General features: G+C 37.0%; 1 protein-coding gene across 2 annotated transcripts in view; it reads right to left on the bottom strand.

Moving 5' to 3' along the window:
* Positions 1 to 16,800, bottom strand: part of LOC110828401 (5-hydroxytryptamine receptor) — a 187,921-nt gene that overhangs the window by 30,300 nt on the left and 140,821 nt on the right. The window lies entirely within an intron of this gene.

Genomic DNA, 16,800 nt, shown 5'->3' with positions numbered 1-16,800 from the left:
AGAAGAAGGCAATGGCAAACCACTTCTGGATCATCTGCCAAGAACGTATATGAACAGGTCCCAGTCCGAGAAAAGGATGGAAGGATCCTGTTCATATGGACCTGTCGTCAGACAGGCCACTAAATAATAATAATAATATTCTGAGAAAATATACAATTCTGTCTATCTTAATAGGCAATTCAATCGGGCCTACTATTGTACTATCATTTGTGCCTCCGGTAAACGAGTCACGATGCACAACAATCCTGTTCCCCCTCTGACTACTACAGAAATTTGCTCTCTACAGGGAAATCTAATTTTCTCATAATTATATTAGCACTAACTGTCCGGCAGCGTGCTACAGTGGCGCTCTGTAATCACACCGGATGTGAGGTTTATCGGTTGTCCGTCACGGATGATCTAATTTCTGCTACTAACATCAAGTGACTCGCATCATGACGTAGGGCACCGACAGATTTCGATGCAAACATCCCATAACAAAACAACTACTAAATAAATGAAACGCAAAAAAAAAAAATTAATGCGTTCTTTACAGTAAAAACATAAATCATAATGAATAATTGTATCCCTCAATCTGCTTTTCCGATTGGTTGAACTGAACTCATGAAGCATTTTGAAGAAATCTGACGCGGACGGTAAGTGAGATAAATTATATCTTGGTGAGATCTGAGGTTCTCACGGCGGGGAGTATGAATATGGCAGTCTTAAGCGTTGTAGCGCCCTGTAGTCTGGTTGACGTTTACCGACGTGTCAAAGTTCCTACCAGACAGCACGGCTCTACAACCCAGAAGACGGCCATCTTCGTACTGACCGCCGTGAGAACCTCAAATTCTACTGCTCTTAAAGTGTTTTATTATTTTAATTTCTTTCTAACATTACATGTTAGACAGTTCAATTTCAGCTTTCACACAAGGCTGTATCACCAGACGTCGTGGAAATGTTGACTGCAACATGCAGTGAAAAGACAAATAAGATTGAAATTTGCATAAAAATCTGTGTGGGCAAACTGGCATTTATTTTATCTATTTTCATATGTTGCAGTCTTATAAGTTCTATACTGACTTAAGCTGTGTTCTGTGCAATAGATCTACCAATGACAAAAACAACACAAATTTGGGAACGGAAAAAATGAATTTAAATATCAATGTGTATGGAAGCATAATTGCAGACCTCGCTTGTGACCTTGACGTATTGACCTTTCAACAGTCGTTTCTTTCACATGCATACTTTCAAATAAGAACAATTTAAAAGCCAGCATAGAAAGAAACACTACCCAAGAATATTACTGGAAACCAAATTAAGCTGAAATCCTTTCCAATGTGAGTAAAAGTCACGCAATTTTTGCAAAGAACATATAAGACCTCAAGGTCCACTTTTTCATTATCTGGCTTAGATCTGTCTCAGCAAATACTGCATTGCCAAACAAAATTTTAAAAAAAAATCCGACAAATTCCGATTCTCTGTGTGACTTTTCGTAACAGAGAATTCTTATCCCACGCCCAACCGCCGAGCTGGTGGACCATCGCTCTCATCGGCTTCCAAAACTGCTTTTTCAGCGTATTTACGTCTCCCTTCAACGTCTGTAGGTCGTCTCCATATCCTCCGACAGGACAGGCGATGGCTTAGCGACGAGGAACACACTTATCAGGGTAGCAAGTACTTCACAAAGTTGGATGTTTCAGTCGACACTTCGGAAGCAGAAATCAAAGATAAACAAACTAACAAACAGGATGCAACTTACAAAATCCCTACTACGTTCCATGCGTCTTTAAATCCATCATAATATAATGCTCCTGTTGGCTTATAATTACTTTAAAGCACATCGTACATTATCATGATACCTTTCATTGTAAAATAAATTTACCTGTGAGGCAGTGCATTTATTAAATTACATTTCTGCCGTTAATAACGTTGCAGCCTTACGAATATGCGAATGACAGAAGTCTTGAAAGCTTGGCGCAGAAGATGAAAGATGACTTAAAAGTATAGGACTTGAATACATTTATTTTCAATTACGTCCAAAAAGACGTCATTATTATTCTACAAAGATATTAGGCAGAAATGGGGTGGGTTAGAGTATATCGAATTATGCTCCAGAAATTAAAGAAATTGTATTAATTTGAATGAAAACGGATGTTTGGTGGCTAAGACGGATTAGAAGGGGGCTAGAAAAGGCAACATGCTCCCTGTGCTGGAGTAATGAAATGTTTGTTATATACTAATGACCTGACCAAAAACAAAAACAAATTTTAATGTAATTTATAAATTTAAAATTCTGACGTATAAATTTTAAAAATAACGCACATGTAATACAATCAGGAGGATTGGACAAATCTTAACATAAATGACGAAAAATTGTAAGAAAATGCAATAGATAATATTCATACCTATTGAAGGTTAATTAGTAATGTGTATGAGGAAGGTGGTCTAGCAGTCAGAACGCTGGGCTTGTAATCCTGGTGTCCCGGGTTTGATTCCCGGTGGTGCCCGGATTTATAACTTGTGTTGGGCAAGGCCGTGGTCTAGGCAACACGGAGTTTTCCTCCGGGGGCTTTCCCAGTTTCTCCGTGGCATCCCAACAATTACTCCATTCACACACAGAAGAAGGCAATGGCAAACCACTTCTGGATCATCTGCCAAGAACGTATATGAACAGGTCCCAGTCCGAGAAAAGAGAAAAGGATGGAAGGATCCTGTTCATATGGACCTGTCGTCAGACAGAACACTAAATAATAATAAGATGAGGTGGTCTAGCGATTAGAACGCTGCCTTGTAATCCTGGGGTCTCGGGTTCGATTCCCGGTGGTGCCCGAATTTATAACTTGTGTTGGGCAAGGCCGTGGTCTAGGCAACACGGAGTTTTCCTCCGGGGGCTTCCCCAGTTTCTCCGTGGCATCCCAACAATTAATCCATTCACACACAGAAGAAGGCAATGGCAACAGCTAAATTGCTCTATATTTTATACATTCTGGTGGATACTTCGATGACCAAGTCAGATCGGCAAAACAGTGCTGGTACAGCCATCACGTGATAAAGTTTTATTTATGAATCTCCTGTTGTCTAGTCACTTAAATCGTAAGTGTATTTATTGTTCTGCACATTACACAGAACACTCTCTGTCTACTGCTTCATACAGAACAAGTAGGTGACAGGACATCCAGAATAAAATCCCGATACTTTTCCTAATAATTCATATTCCATATAACGAATACGTGTGACGTCAGAACTCGGTGATTTATTGCCAACACGTTTCTTACACGGGAGGAATATAAACATGACTCTTTAAAGAACAGAAGTGGAGAGAGAGAAATCGAAGAAATGAAAAATGTTTGATGATCCGTATAAATACGAATGAATGGCGTTCTGTTTAATATGGCAATAATATTATCAACACGTTGTTGTAATGGAAGGGGAAATAATCCGACGGCAATCGGGTTCCTGACATCGTGCAAGCCGGAATATTATTCCGTTTGAAGACCTGACGACTAATGTAATTTCCTAAGTGACGTATAAAGACTGTTCTATAGTTGATTGTAGTCTCAAAGTTTGCGAGACGTGAAAATTTGAATATCTTCATGTTCATTCGATTATTTAATGACTGTTTTCAACTACTGATGTTTACATTATTTAAAGAGATATCTTCAGTTGACTGCGATTCCTAAAGCGGAAAGCTTCTGCTAAGGCGCCGTCTACGCGCTGCCCCAGAATTTTCCTTAAGTGGGTAACGGAGATTTCAGAAACCTGAGTCACAGCCCCTAGTGACATCTTCATAAACATCAAATCCAAAAGTCTCTGACGATAGTGAGTCATTAGAATAAAAATTTTCTTGGATATTATCCATCGTCTAGTAAAAGAAAAACGCTGGCCTTGTAATCCTGGGGTCCCGGGTTCGATTCCCGGCGGTGCCCGAATTTATAACTTGTGTTGGGCAAGGCCGTGGTCTAGGCAACACGGAGTTTTCCTCCGTGGCATCCCAACAATTACTCCATTCACACACAGAAGAAGGCAATGGCAAACCACTTCTGGATCATCTGCCAAGAACGTATATGAACAGGTCCCAGTCCGAGAAAAGGATGGAAGGATCCTGTTCATAATATGTCGCCATCCTTCTGTAAGGAGGCGGCGTAATAAAGAAGAAGTAAAATAAAATATAAAACGACGTTTCGGAAATGGGGCTTTATATCCGTCTTTAGGTACCTACTCAGTTGGGCCCAATAGATAGAGCTAGTCCCTATCTCCTATCTTCATAATCAGTTTATTTATAGCTTCTTAATTGTGTATTATGAAATGAATTTATTACACAGTGTATGCAGCATCTAGAAGTAGCTGAGTTTGTACATTTAAAGTTACGTTTCGTTCAATGTATTAGATTTATTACAAATGTCATGTAAAAGTTTTGGATTAATACCATATGAAATTTTAATAAACATATTTCTATCTCATGGTAATGAAAATTGAAATAAGCTCGTAAGGGTTCTTACTTTATTCTCAAGCCACGGAGAAGATGTAAGTAAGAGAGAAAAACTTTGAAGCGAGTTACGACTGGATTAATTTTTCGTAGTTTCTGTTTATTTTTACTGTTCTACGTGTAAGTTAGCTCGTTAACCATATGATTTATATTTCTGCAGAGATAATGGCTGTACTTTAATATACAAACACAATGTACTTTGCATCGAAATTTTTATATTATACAGAACATATGGAGGATGTGAATTATTTCTTACAAGAAGAAAGTTTGAATATAAAAAGTAATCTACCAATATTTCAGCGCACGGCTATAATACAACGTGACTATGCCTATTTGAGGGTTAGCTCAAATACAGTCACGAGAACCCTAAACGAATATTAAACTTTAGAATTCACCACGTACGATAAGTTTCTGTTTTAGACAGATATATTTACAGTGTAGTATAGGTAACGTATGTATGTGGGTGGAGTGCGTACGTGCGTCCTTATACTGGGCAATAAAGGCATATATTGAAATTTATATTTTTTGCTATTATTTTGAAAAAGAAGAGTTTGAGACCACATATTCAGAGAAACATTTTTTCCTTATATTTGATACAGAAACACGCACACAAAATTTATAAACATATTTTTGACTCAGCCTGTATAATCTTCATGCCACCAACACATCAAGAAAGAGGTGAGAAAATCTCATTAATAGTAGTTTCGCCTCTAAGCAGATTATTGCTGATTTGTAGGTTAGGGTTGCCCTTCCTTCATTCAGCACCATACCATGAAGATGAGGTTGTACATAAGTAATTGCAAGTCTGTCGCTTCAGAATTACATTTCTGTAAATGTACCTGACAGTGCCATTAATTTGCTGTGTAAATACAAGTACAAGGAATGTTTTATTTCTTTCATGTTATGAAGGAATTCAGGCTAGTAACAGTTAAAAACATGTGCCATATAATATACTTTGACAGGTTTAAAATTAACTAACTGATTGAAAAATATGGGCACCAGGTTTTATGACCACCACTATAACAATACCATTTTAATCCCAATCAATTGGTTCTGTCGCAGAATAAAATTCATTACAATAATAACATTAGTCAAAAGGGGTTTCGAATTGAAGCCTTGAAAAAAAAATATGTGGCAGAAGTTATTGGAGCAGATTTATAATTTTTATTCAATGACTGTCCTATGAAATTCCTTCTCTTATTAGTCTTGCGGAATTTTGTTATAGAATTTATATACATAAGTACAAACAATCAGGCTCACTGTACCGACCGAAAATATTGGACATCCTTTGAATCTCACACAACTGTTACATACTGAAACACCCGAATCATCGCTTCTGAGATTCCTTTGGTAAATTTGCTGAACTCTTTCTTAAATTGTCATGTCCTACGTTCGCTGCTACAGATTAGACATTAAACAGAATTAAAATTATGCTCGTCTGTTTTACATTAACATTTTATTTCGTGGAAATTTTTTTTTCGTACATTAACTGCAAGATTCTCATCCGCGATGCTTTTCCTACGCCATTACACACTCGAGCACCTGCCCTGTTCCTTCCATGTCATTAAAAAGTTTGTTTTCCTCGTTCCTCAGTCTACCTCCGGATTTAATGACTTCAAGAGAATACGCCTAACACAAAATTTGTAGTATCTAGGCATACTTTCTTCCTGAAGTCCGTTGCAAAAGGTTTCCTCCATCGTTCCATAATTACACTTCAGATCTCATTTTAATAAATGGTGTCTAAATTCATGAAATAGTAGCAAATCAAAATTGCACCCTCGAATAATTTGAGAGCTCATTAAGTTCTTGGAATTAATACTGTAGTTCAGATCAGTTCACAACTGAAACTGATATTTGGTAGTTCTTATATGTAACTTTCTTCATTTTTTTACGATATGGAAAAGGGCTTAAATTAAAACAAACATTTATATAAACACCCAATGCAGGACTTAATTAGCTACTTTAAAACATATATTATAACCTTTATCTTTTATTAACGGTGATATAAAGTAATTATTTTCTCAAAGGCGTGCTTTTGGTCATTTTACCAGCACAATGAAGATATTATGAAGAAATCGAATTCTTCCTTCTAAAATATGTAAATTCAGATATAAATGCAAAAATTAATAGCTATGGATTTTAAAAAGTTATAAAAATAAGCATACAAACAAACTGTTTAAACTATAAATTACACTAGTGTCATTTATAGTGTAAACAGTTTGTTTGTATGCTTATTTTTATATTTCATTACACTACACGATATGCAAAGTTTTAAGATATTAAAAACTTGTTACGAATTTACAATTTTAACCTAAAATCAACGACAATACATTTTTTTGTTTAATTTAAAATGAAGTGACAAATCTTTATTATAAAAAGAAGAAATTTGACCTGTAACATTTTTCTCGACAATATGAATACGTTTAGTCTTGTCCGTGACGTCTAATCGCATTAGTGGTTTTTATTTTTGGTTTATCAAAACAAATCGGTTAATTTATTTGGCAAGTTTCGCTATATAACCCGCACACACGGTATGTTTATTTCTACCTGTACAAAAAGGAGATATAACAAAACATTGCGTGAAATCTAATCATAAAATATAAAATTAGATACATATCTCTTTTGATTCAGTCTTAACCAAATGAATATATTTAAAATGTACGAACATAATGGCACGTTCATTACTTGTGTTCTAACAGTTAGAGTCACGATGAATCCTTTGTAGTCCTGGTGATGGCGTCTAACAACAACTGAGTAGGTACCCCTCGCCTGAAGACGGAAAAAGAGCTAGTCTCCGAAACGTCGTGGTTTTTTCTTTTAAAAAGGACAATGGAGAAAGTTCATAGTGAATAATTTTAAGTGCAATCCACCATCGACAGAACTGTTTAGTATTTGCAACATAATTATGTTAATTTCTGTTAAGAGTCTGTGGAAGAGAATTGGTCATATTTCGTGCACTGATCATATTATCTTTATGTACCTCGTTATAATGCACCACCGTCTTAAGCCTTGAAGATTCAATTCGGTAGTTGGCCTGTTAGTTTGTTGGTTGACTGTTCTGTGCACATCCTGAATACATCAGCTGTACAGCGGGAATTTTAAGGTCAAAATATTTTAGGGGAAAATTAAAAGTTTTGTTAGAGTTGCGTAACAATTGCTGGATCATTTGAGAAAAGCCGCGAACTTTGTTTGGTCCCGAAAGTTTCAGTTTGGACAAGTCTCAAGTTAAGGTTACATCAAACATTTTAGAAACATGGTCCATCATAGTATAAGCTTAAAACCTTTGCTGGGTATATACAAGTTTTGATTAAACAGACTGTTTCTGCAAAAGAACCTTCAGATCGCTTTCAAAAATAGTCTTCAATGAAAAGCTGCAGAAGATATACAGGGATATTGTGCCTAAGTCGGCTTCAGCTCATACAAATATTTTATACTTTAGACAACGATTTTTATCGCTTGATATACGGATTTCTCCAAGCGCTACATCTCCACCTGGTCCTAGGATCTTAAAGGTTTTTCTTCCTTTCAGACAATTGTCTCAGTTTCTTCCTTCAAAGCGACCCAGTTCTTTTTCCAAATTGTAATCCTATCTTATTCTTATAATCTCTTCAGTTTGCACATCTCCCTTGTTATATGTTCTTTCTCGCTCTGCTGACGACAATGTTTGACATCCAGCTTTGTTGTTTCGTTTGCTTCTACAGTCGTTATGTCACCGTGCATACATTCTAATCCTAGATTAAATGCTACGCATTCTTGTCCATTACCAACTAAAAGAATTTAGTTAAAATATATGTAGTTTTATTTAAATAAATTATTCGGTTTTGTCCGTCTAATCACAATTATATTTAAAATTTACAAATAAGATAATTAAAATATCATTTTATGTTCCACATCGAATAATCGATTTACATTTGGAACATTTTTACAACATGTTTCGGTTTCATCGAACCATCTTCAGGTGTAAAATTATATCATTTTTGAAAATAACGAGAAATGCATTATTTTGGGAGGCATTAAAATTGTGCAATAATTTTAGGCATTACGATTGTCTTCTTCCTAGGTCAGAGTTTCTCAAAGTGTGGGGCGCGCCCCCTTGGGAGGCCCCAAGTGATTTTCTGGAGGGGGGGTGTGTTGTTTGTATGAAAATCTTTTTCTAACGAAATATGGAGAAACATTTATAACATCCTTTGTTTGGTTGAGGCAGTTTAGTTGTCTTACACTGCTGTAGAATTCAGAGCGTATATTTTATTACAGTTTTTTAAATTAAACGCATTGAATAATATATACTAAATTATAAAAAAAATGTATACTCATAGCTAAATTTTACGTTAAATCTGTTTGCTTGCACTTGTTCTGGTGCATCCAATGCATTGTAAGAGACAGCAGCTAGATGGCAGTGGGATAGCAGGCGATTAGAAAATATTTCCAATGGAACACACTTAATACAGTATTACATGTCAAACAGTTTCGTTTATTATTACAGCATCTATTAATATTAGAAAAAGGGGACGGTAAGAAACTTTTAGGTTAATTAGAGAACAATTTTTCTAATGCAGTGGCTCTTGACTTACGTCATTGGCCGTGAAGTCCTGCGACGTAGTGAACTACTTTTCCGCCGAGTGGCGTTGCCCAGGGTGCGCCCAATGGTGGCGAGTTCACATTGTACCCGCAATGATGATGAAGATAAGAATGGATTAATTGTTGGGATGTCACGGAGAAACCGGGGAAGCCCCGGAGGAAAACTCCGTGATGCCTTGACCACGACCTTGCCCAACACAAGTTATAAATCCGGGAACCACCAGGAATCGAACCGGGACTCCAGCCCAGCGTTCTGACCGCTAGACCACTGTGGCGGAACTTTTGAGAACAATTTAGGGCAGTTAAATAATGCCACCATTGGTGTCTACCCTGAGTTAGGTCAACAGATTTCACACACTCAGATTCTATCTCTTACAGTTTCAGTTCAAGACTTTCCCCCACCTACGTCAATGCCTCAGGACTTACGATTTTCCAATAAAATGTCTGTACATGTTCATAATTTACGCCGTCAATGTTCCACCCATCTCATCCGCTTTGAAGTGGTTGATATAAATAATACAGTGAAAAGTTTGAAGTGTGAAGCTCTTCATCACGTGAAATGAATTGATAGGTATCTAGAAGGGGGCGATCTAAAGGCCAATACGTGGCGACAAAATCTTTACGTCGCGGTTTAACTCAGGACACAACCCCCCCCCCCGCCCCGCATACGAAGAGACTCTTGCTTTCATTTATGTACACAGTAACCGGAGCGTCGTTTTGAATTCTCTTCAGATGTTTTTGTTAGAAATGGTCTACGTCTTCCTCGCTCCAGGGTGGGTTCAAAACCATGATGAACCCAGCAACGTCTTCCACCGTCTACCCCACCTTAGCTGTCCCGCCCCACACTATTGAGATTATGCAAAATATCAAAGAGAAGGAGAAAGTTTGTCTTGTTTGGATCGGTACAGGAGATGGGGGGGACTTTGCAGCACTCTTTTCGAAATGAAACTTTATATTACCATGACTAAAGTGGCTGAGACCACTTTGTCGTACCACAGAGATTTTAATATCCACAGCGAGCAACAAGTCTTTGTCATTCGTTTCTTATTTACGTAAGAAAACGTCTATTAATATACAAAACTCTTTAATTACAAAGCGAGCTCTGTGCCGCGGTGGGGGGCTTCAAATTAACTCTTGCACCAAAAGAAAATTACTTTCCAGCCTTGCTAATTTCTTCCCTTATATTAGTAAGCAATACCAAATTGTCTGCTACGTTTGTCTTACTTTTTGTGTGGTAAACATACATGCAAAACGTTGATTAAATTACCCTGTGTTAGGTCCTGGATAAAAAAATACATGGACAGCAGTGTTACAGTTCCACGTATTCGTAATTTCGTCAAAAGATGTCGTTGATTGCTCAGATTCACTCTCAGACGTCTCTGTTCTCTCTCCCTCTAAGTACCCCATCTTATCCATTTGACATGAGGATAATGGGCCCTAGGGCCGATCTGGATAAAACCATGTCCCTACCGCGCAATCGAAACCTGACTGTTCACCATGTAGCAATTAGCTTTAGATCACTTAGTTATCCTGCTTTGTTGTATCAGACAGCATTTAATAACAAAAATAACTGAACAGAATTTTAATATTTATGATTATAAAAGAGTTTGATTGACAAGAAATATCTCACACATCAGTTAAATATAATTCTGTACTTCATTCCGTCTATATCTAACTTCAGCGTAGTTGTACAAAGGTAACAGATATGGCTTCTAGTTCTGTGGTAGTTTGGTGTATGTTTCAGTAAAAGCAGAGATGCTTTATCATTTCCTTTAACAAAAGTTCTAAATTATTGTGTTAATTAAAACTGATATTATACGAGCTGGTAAATTATCACGAAACTAGGGCACTTCAAGCAAGAAAATAACTCGTCTGTTCCCTACAGATAACAATAAGAAAAGAAAAGAGACGAGAAAATATTCTGGAACTCCTAATTCCCGTAGCAACGGAGACTCAACCTCCCCCAGGTACGCTTCTAACCCCTGGGTGGGCGACCGAGGTTCCATTCTGCTCTCACAGGGCACAGAGATGCCAGATAAGTGCCTCATATCAGGCTACAATCGCTTCGTTTCACAGATTTTCCAATTAATTATTCACTTATCATCCCATGATTCCACACTGCACACGAGCACGGTGTTAGATAATGTGACTATCTTAAAATAAGACACGAATAAATAAACAAGCAAGTTCAGGTAATTATTTATTCCGCATAAGCTTATTCGCGAGTGTAATAAAACGTTTACTTTTATCCTTTAATTTCAGGTTTATACGTTTTCCTGCTCAAACTATGCTCGTATGCATTATAACCACATATGGCCTTATAATCACATCTGTAACAAACAAGACAGGTAGGGAAGCCAAGGCCAAACTTATAAGGCTGTAGCTCTACAGGAATAAGAATAATAATTATAAATGAGTTTCATTGCCTGATGATAACTCTCCAATGATTAATCAGATATGTACAGTTGCGCTTTACAACGAGAGCTGGCTGATCGAGAAAGGTTTCTGCCGGCCGATGAACAATTATATAATTGAAACCAGAGACACTGATGATTATGGAGTGGTGATTTGGTGTAGTCTGTGCAACAGATCTCTCAGTCTGTGATGATTTTGTATAGAATAGTTACACTGCTATTCAATTTACGCTGTGTGTAACAATACATTTCAATCACCACGAACCATCAAATTAATTAACGTATGATAACCATCGGCGCCGGTTTAATTCCAGATTTATATGAAATTTAGATAGCAGACGTTTATGTGCTCAGTTCTATTTCCTCTTTTCACCAAACTGTCAGGGAGCGCAAAATAAAATCCACCGAACGAAAACTTAAGAAAAAAGATTGTCATGGCGTCGATACGCCCGATTTAATAATCGTCCCTCTCTTTGACTACTCGTTGAATGTCCAGTTCTTGCGTATAAGAACTGGGGAGCTGTTACACGTTCATACTTGAATAATAGTGACACCCTGCCACTCTGACCTGTAATATTCTCTGCTTTTATCATCAGTGTTACGAACAGACATACATAAGGCAGACCGCTGGGTTACAGAGCTGCACGTCCTACTTAGAGATAGTTCGTAATTTTCAGAAGTGTATATGATAGCATGCAGACGTAAGACCATTCACAAGTAACCTTTCTAAAATAACTTGAATAAATTAATGAAGTAACCCAGTTCCGTTAGTTAATTAATATTTAATTAATTTAATTAATTAATCTTGTCCGTCTATCACAATTTAAAATTAAGATAATTAAAATACCATGTGATGCTCCTTATCGAAACATTCGATTTACATTTGGAACATCACTTTCTCACTACATGTTTCGGTTCTTAGATGAACCATCTTCAGGTGTGTAAAAATTACAATTATATAAACTTAAAACTTAATCATAATTTCTTATATGCAACTTTCTTTGTAGTTGTTTAACAGTTAGTAGTGGTGTTCACTTCCAGATTCCATTTTAATATATTTGAAGTTGTTCTATATATGTGCGTCGTATTCAAATAAACTTTTAGGTCGGTGAATGTTTTTGTTGATGTTTTTTATATCAGTCTGAGATGAGAGGTGTAGATGAGTTCCGACTGTCTGGAAGTACTATCGTATTTGAACTGAACTGTGTTCACTATTGATCGTGGTTGTTTGTAGGGGGGGGGGGGGGGGGGTAAGTGAAAGGGAGTTGTTGGGGGTGGGGTTAAGCATTAGGTTAAAATAATACGTCAGTTTCTTAGAGTCAAATATATGCTTGTTCGTTTAGATTGCTCTGTTATTTAAAACCAAAAGCATACTGTGCACAAATGTACTTTGATATTTAGTGGTACATTAACCATCCCACACAGAATTTTATCAACATTTTAAAGAACACTGTTATATACAGTTTACGTTGTCCTAGAAAACTGTTTTATGTTTTGGGATCAAATTATTGCATTGTAGCATGCAAGGAAACAGGGCTTAGGGCAAGTACGAACTAAGACACGACGGTCCAGAAGTAACGTTACCTGAGCCACAGAGGATTTATTTCCAAGTTACTTCTGTTCCAGATGTAGGCCTATACAGCCGGAAATGACGACGGCTTGGAAGTTCCGTGGCAGCACTGTAACGCACTGCACTTTAAACAACATCCTCCTCAGAGCATCCCTAGACACTTAATGCAATATTCTGTTCTGTGTACAGAATACTGTATGAACGATGTAGTTGATAAACATTTTAAATAGAAATTAAAATTGACATCGTCTTATTACTAAACAATGGCTACTATAAGGCATACACAATTGTAAATCCCTAAATTATGTTAGAACAAATGAATAAATACACACGTCACATGTGTTTATTTCACACTACGTTGAGAGGAATATAAATTAAAGTATCATAAAATTTTTAAACGTGTCTATACGACGTACTAGAACATAATTTGGCACAGAGAAGCTGAAGATTAAAACAAAATAAAATGTTAGTCACAGTTGAAGCGTTCCTCTGCCGTCCTGTATGAGACGGCTTTCGACGAGTGATGAGAAACCACATTCGCTCTTTCATTTCCGCATTTAGTACAAAAGTTCAGTCTAAGTTAGAAATGAACACCTCATCATCAATACAGTTGAGTTAGTAACCTAACAATTTACAAACTGAATGTTAAAGGGTTCTCATTAGCTGTCCACTGTTACAGAAATTATTTACTGTCATTGCATCCGAAGTACCACAAACATCCTCCATCAAATCCTACATCCTACACGCTTCGCCTCCATGATACTTTTTAATATTGTCATTATACTAACTCCCATCTGTCACTTTACACGAGGAACTCAAAACTAATGTTCTTTATCCAAAGCTTGCTTCATTCCCTGTGTAAATTATTATTCTTAATTTAATCATAACAAAAAATATTAGAGATGGTAAAGTTGCGTCATATTGTGATATAATAAATATATTATTTAAATCTTGTCCGTCTAATCATAATAAATTCTTATTAAGTATTAATATTGAATCTTTATATAATTATATACACCTGAAGATAGTTCTTTTAGGAACTGAAACATGTCGTGAAAAATGATGGTCTAATGTAAATCGAATATTTCGATAAAGAACATCATTTAATATTTTAAATAATTTAAATGTTAATTATTGTAATATTTTAATATTTAATAAGAATTTATTGTGATTAGACGGACAAGATTTAAATAATATAAAAATATTAGATTAATAGTATGAATTCTGATGCTTCTTATCGTGAAATTTTGTCAATTATTTGGGTAGTTAATCTTTCTCAAAACCTTATATTAATATTTTTCTCAGCATTTTGTTGTCATACGCCCACAATCTTAATTATTTCCGGATAGTTAAAAATCAAATTATACGTGCATACGAAACAACAAACAGAATAATAATTGAAGGTAATGGAAAGGAAACAGTATAGCAGTTAGATGGAATTTGAGGTCAACTGACTTGGAGAAAAAGTTAATTCTATGCTGTGGTAAAATTCATAAAATTCCATGGTCTCTTATTAACTCCAGCATAAAATCATAAGACAACTGTAATCACGCAACATTAACAACAAACCGTCTGGTAACAGACCACAAACTTCGGAAGAATGAAAGTGTAGTTATACGTTACGAAGAGCTCCCATATTTGTATAATTCGAATTTCGGTCCAAATTTAAATGTTCCGTCTCACGTACGGCGATGTGCCAGCCGAGACAGCTGTAAGCTTCAACTTTATGCGTGACTCATTGAAGCATTAGCCTCTAGTAATGAGGTGTGTCTTGCAGGGTTGAGGCGTCGCGTCGCATAGCGTCGATCTGACAGACAACAGCGCCACTCCACGAGCTGCAACAGGTGCCGCGTAACTTGAGCATCTGACAGAGGGCGCCCCCCAGGTCGTTATCTAGATACGAGCAAATCCCTAACCATGCAGCTTGCAGGCCTCCTGACTGCCCTTTCGTGTTCTTTCACATCGCGAAGGAAAAGACGGATGGGAATAAAATAAATGAATATAAAATTTTTGTCTGAAAACAACGTAAAGACATCTAAATGTGGAATGCAGAGCTATAGAGAAATGGATCTTAGATAAATATATTGTTAGAAATTTTATTGGATTAAGCTGGACAGACCACGGTGGTCTAGCGGTTAAAACGCTGGCCTTGTAATCCTGGGGTCTCGGGTTCGATTCCGTGCCCGAATTTTTAACTTGTGTTGGGCAAGGCCGTGGTCTAGGCAACACGGACTTTTCCTCCGTGGCATCGCAACAATTACTCCATTCACACACAGAAGAAGGCAATGGCAAACCACTTCTGGATCATCTGCCAAGAACGTATATGAACAGGTCCCAGTCCGAGAAAAGGATGGAAGGATCCTGTTCATATGGACCTGTCGTCAGACAGAACACTAAATAATATAAAAGCTGGACACTGTTTCGAGCTCCTTTAACCGGATATAAATTTTCGGGTTCCACAGACGTTAAGTAAGTTCTTGGCAAGATAAGTGACTATCAGTTTCTCTACAAGACTTCCAAATTTAAAACAAAATTACGAAGCACATTTTATATCTCTTCAATGCAGGCCATGTTTACGTTCGTAAATCGTCACTGATTTTCTGATACGTCGTTTCTCTTAGGCAAAAATAATGTCCTTTATCAAACACAAAATGTAATAATTTCTGCTCTAACGGCACGGGATCACGTCTAACAGTCACAGAAAATAACAAACCCTTTTTTATATATTTCGTCTATCCATCAAAACTTCCCAACGGTTGAGATGTATAACCCAATGTTGGTAAGGCATTTTTCACTCGAAATAAGTCCATGGACACCCACCGGAAGTTTACCAGCTGTTTCGTTACACATTCTGCATATTCACATTTAAACTTACGAAAAACAGAACAAAAACCTCCTTTTTCACGTAAAACACCCCCTCAGCCTTAAAACACTTCCAACACGCCTGTAAATTTCTTATTAACCAAATTGATTCTAAACTTCTTCGAGACACCAGGGTATAACAGTACAACATTTTGCGTGTTGTCTGGTTAACTTAACCGTGCTTTGGATAATGTTTCTAAACTGATGGGTATCCAGTTGTGCCACAAGATATGAACAAAATTCTCTCCTACACGTAGACCGAAAAATATAGTAATAGCGTAATCTTGTACACCCCTGTTTTTTTAATATCATCTTCCTGTGCTGTCGTCTTTATATTACATTGCTACCGCTAAATCCTGAAATATTTTTTTCTTAAATTATGGAAAGATATGCAATCGTTTGTAATGTCTTCGTAGTAATTTCAGTCACTTCTGTTAACCGCTGCCCGTGAAAGAATTGTCGGTTCTTCATCAATCTGTTTTTTGTTGGCTTGTAGTTAAGGGTCCGGCATTCCGACCCATAAGTCAGCGTGGTGCATCCTTATATAATTTAAGAAGAAAGTCTCTACTCTAGTGATACCAAGATGGTCGGTAATGGAGATTCGGACAAAAGAATGGTTCCCCGGTGATTTTAAACGGGATTCATGCAATCCAAAGATGGGGGTACCACAGTAAGAAAGGGCGATGGTCTACGAGCTGGATGATGTTCGAACGTCAACAAGGACAGAAGATTTTGTTATCGTCATTACGTCAACATCGGCTTTGACGTTCCCCCAGAGGGCGCTGGACACTTTCCTCACATTAACAGCAGCTGGAACACCAACTTCGCCGTTCATTTGAATCCGGTGTCGAGTTTAAGAACTTAACGTTGACTCTACCAGATATTCATGCTATTATAACGTTATTTTT

The sequence above is a fragment of the Zootermopsis nevadensis genome, unplaced genomic scaffold (genome assembly GCF_977971745.1).
Source record: "Zootermopsis nevadensis isolate Lab colony 2312 unplaced genomic scaffold, Znev_1.0 Znev_ptg000002l, whole genome shotgun sequence".
In the NCBI taxonomy this organism is placed as follows: domain Eukaryota; kingdom Metazoa; phylum Arthropoda; class Insecta; order Blattodea; family Termopsidae; genus Zootermopsis; species Zootermopsis nevadensis.
This window is presented reverse-complemented; position numbering and strand designations above follow the sequence as displayed.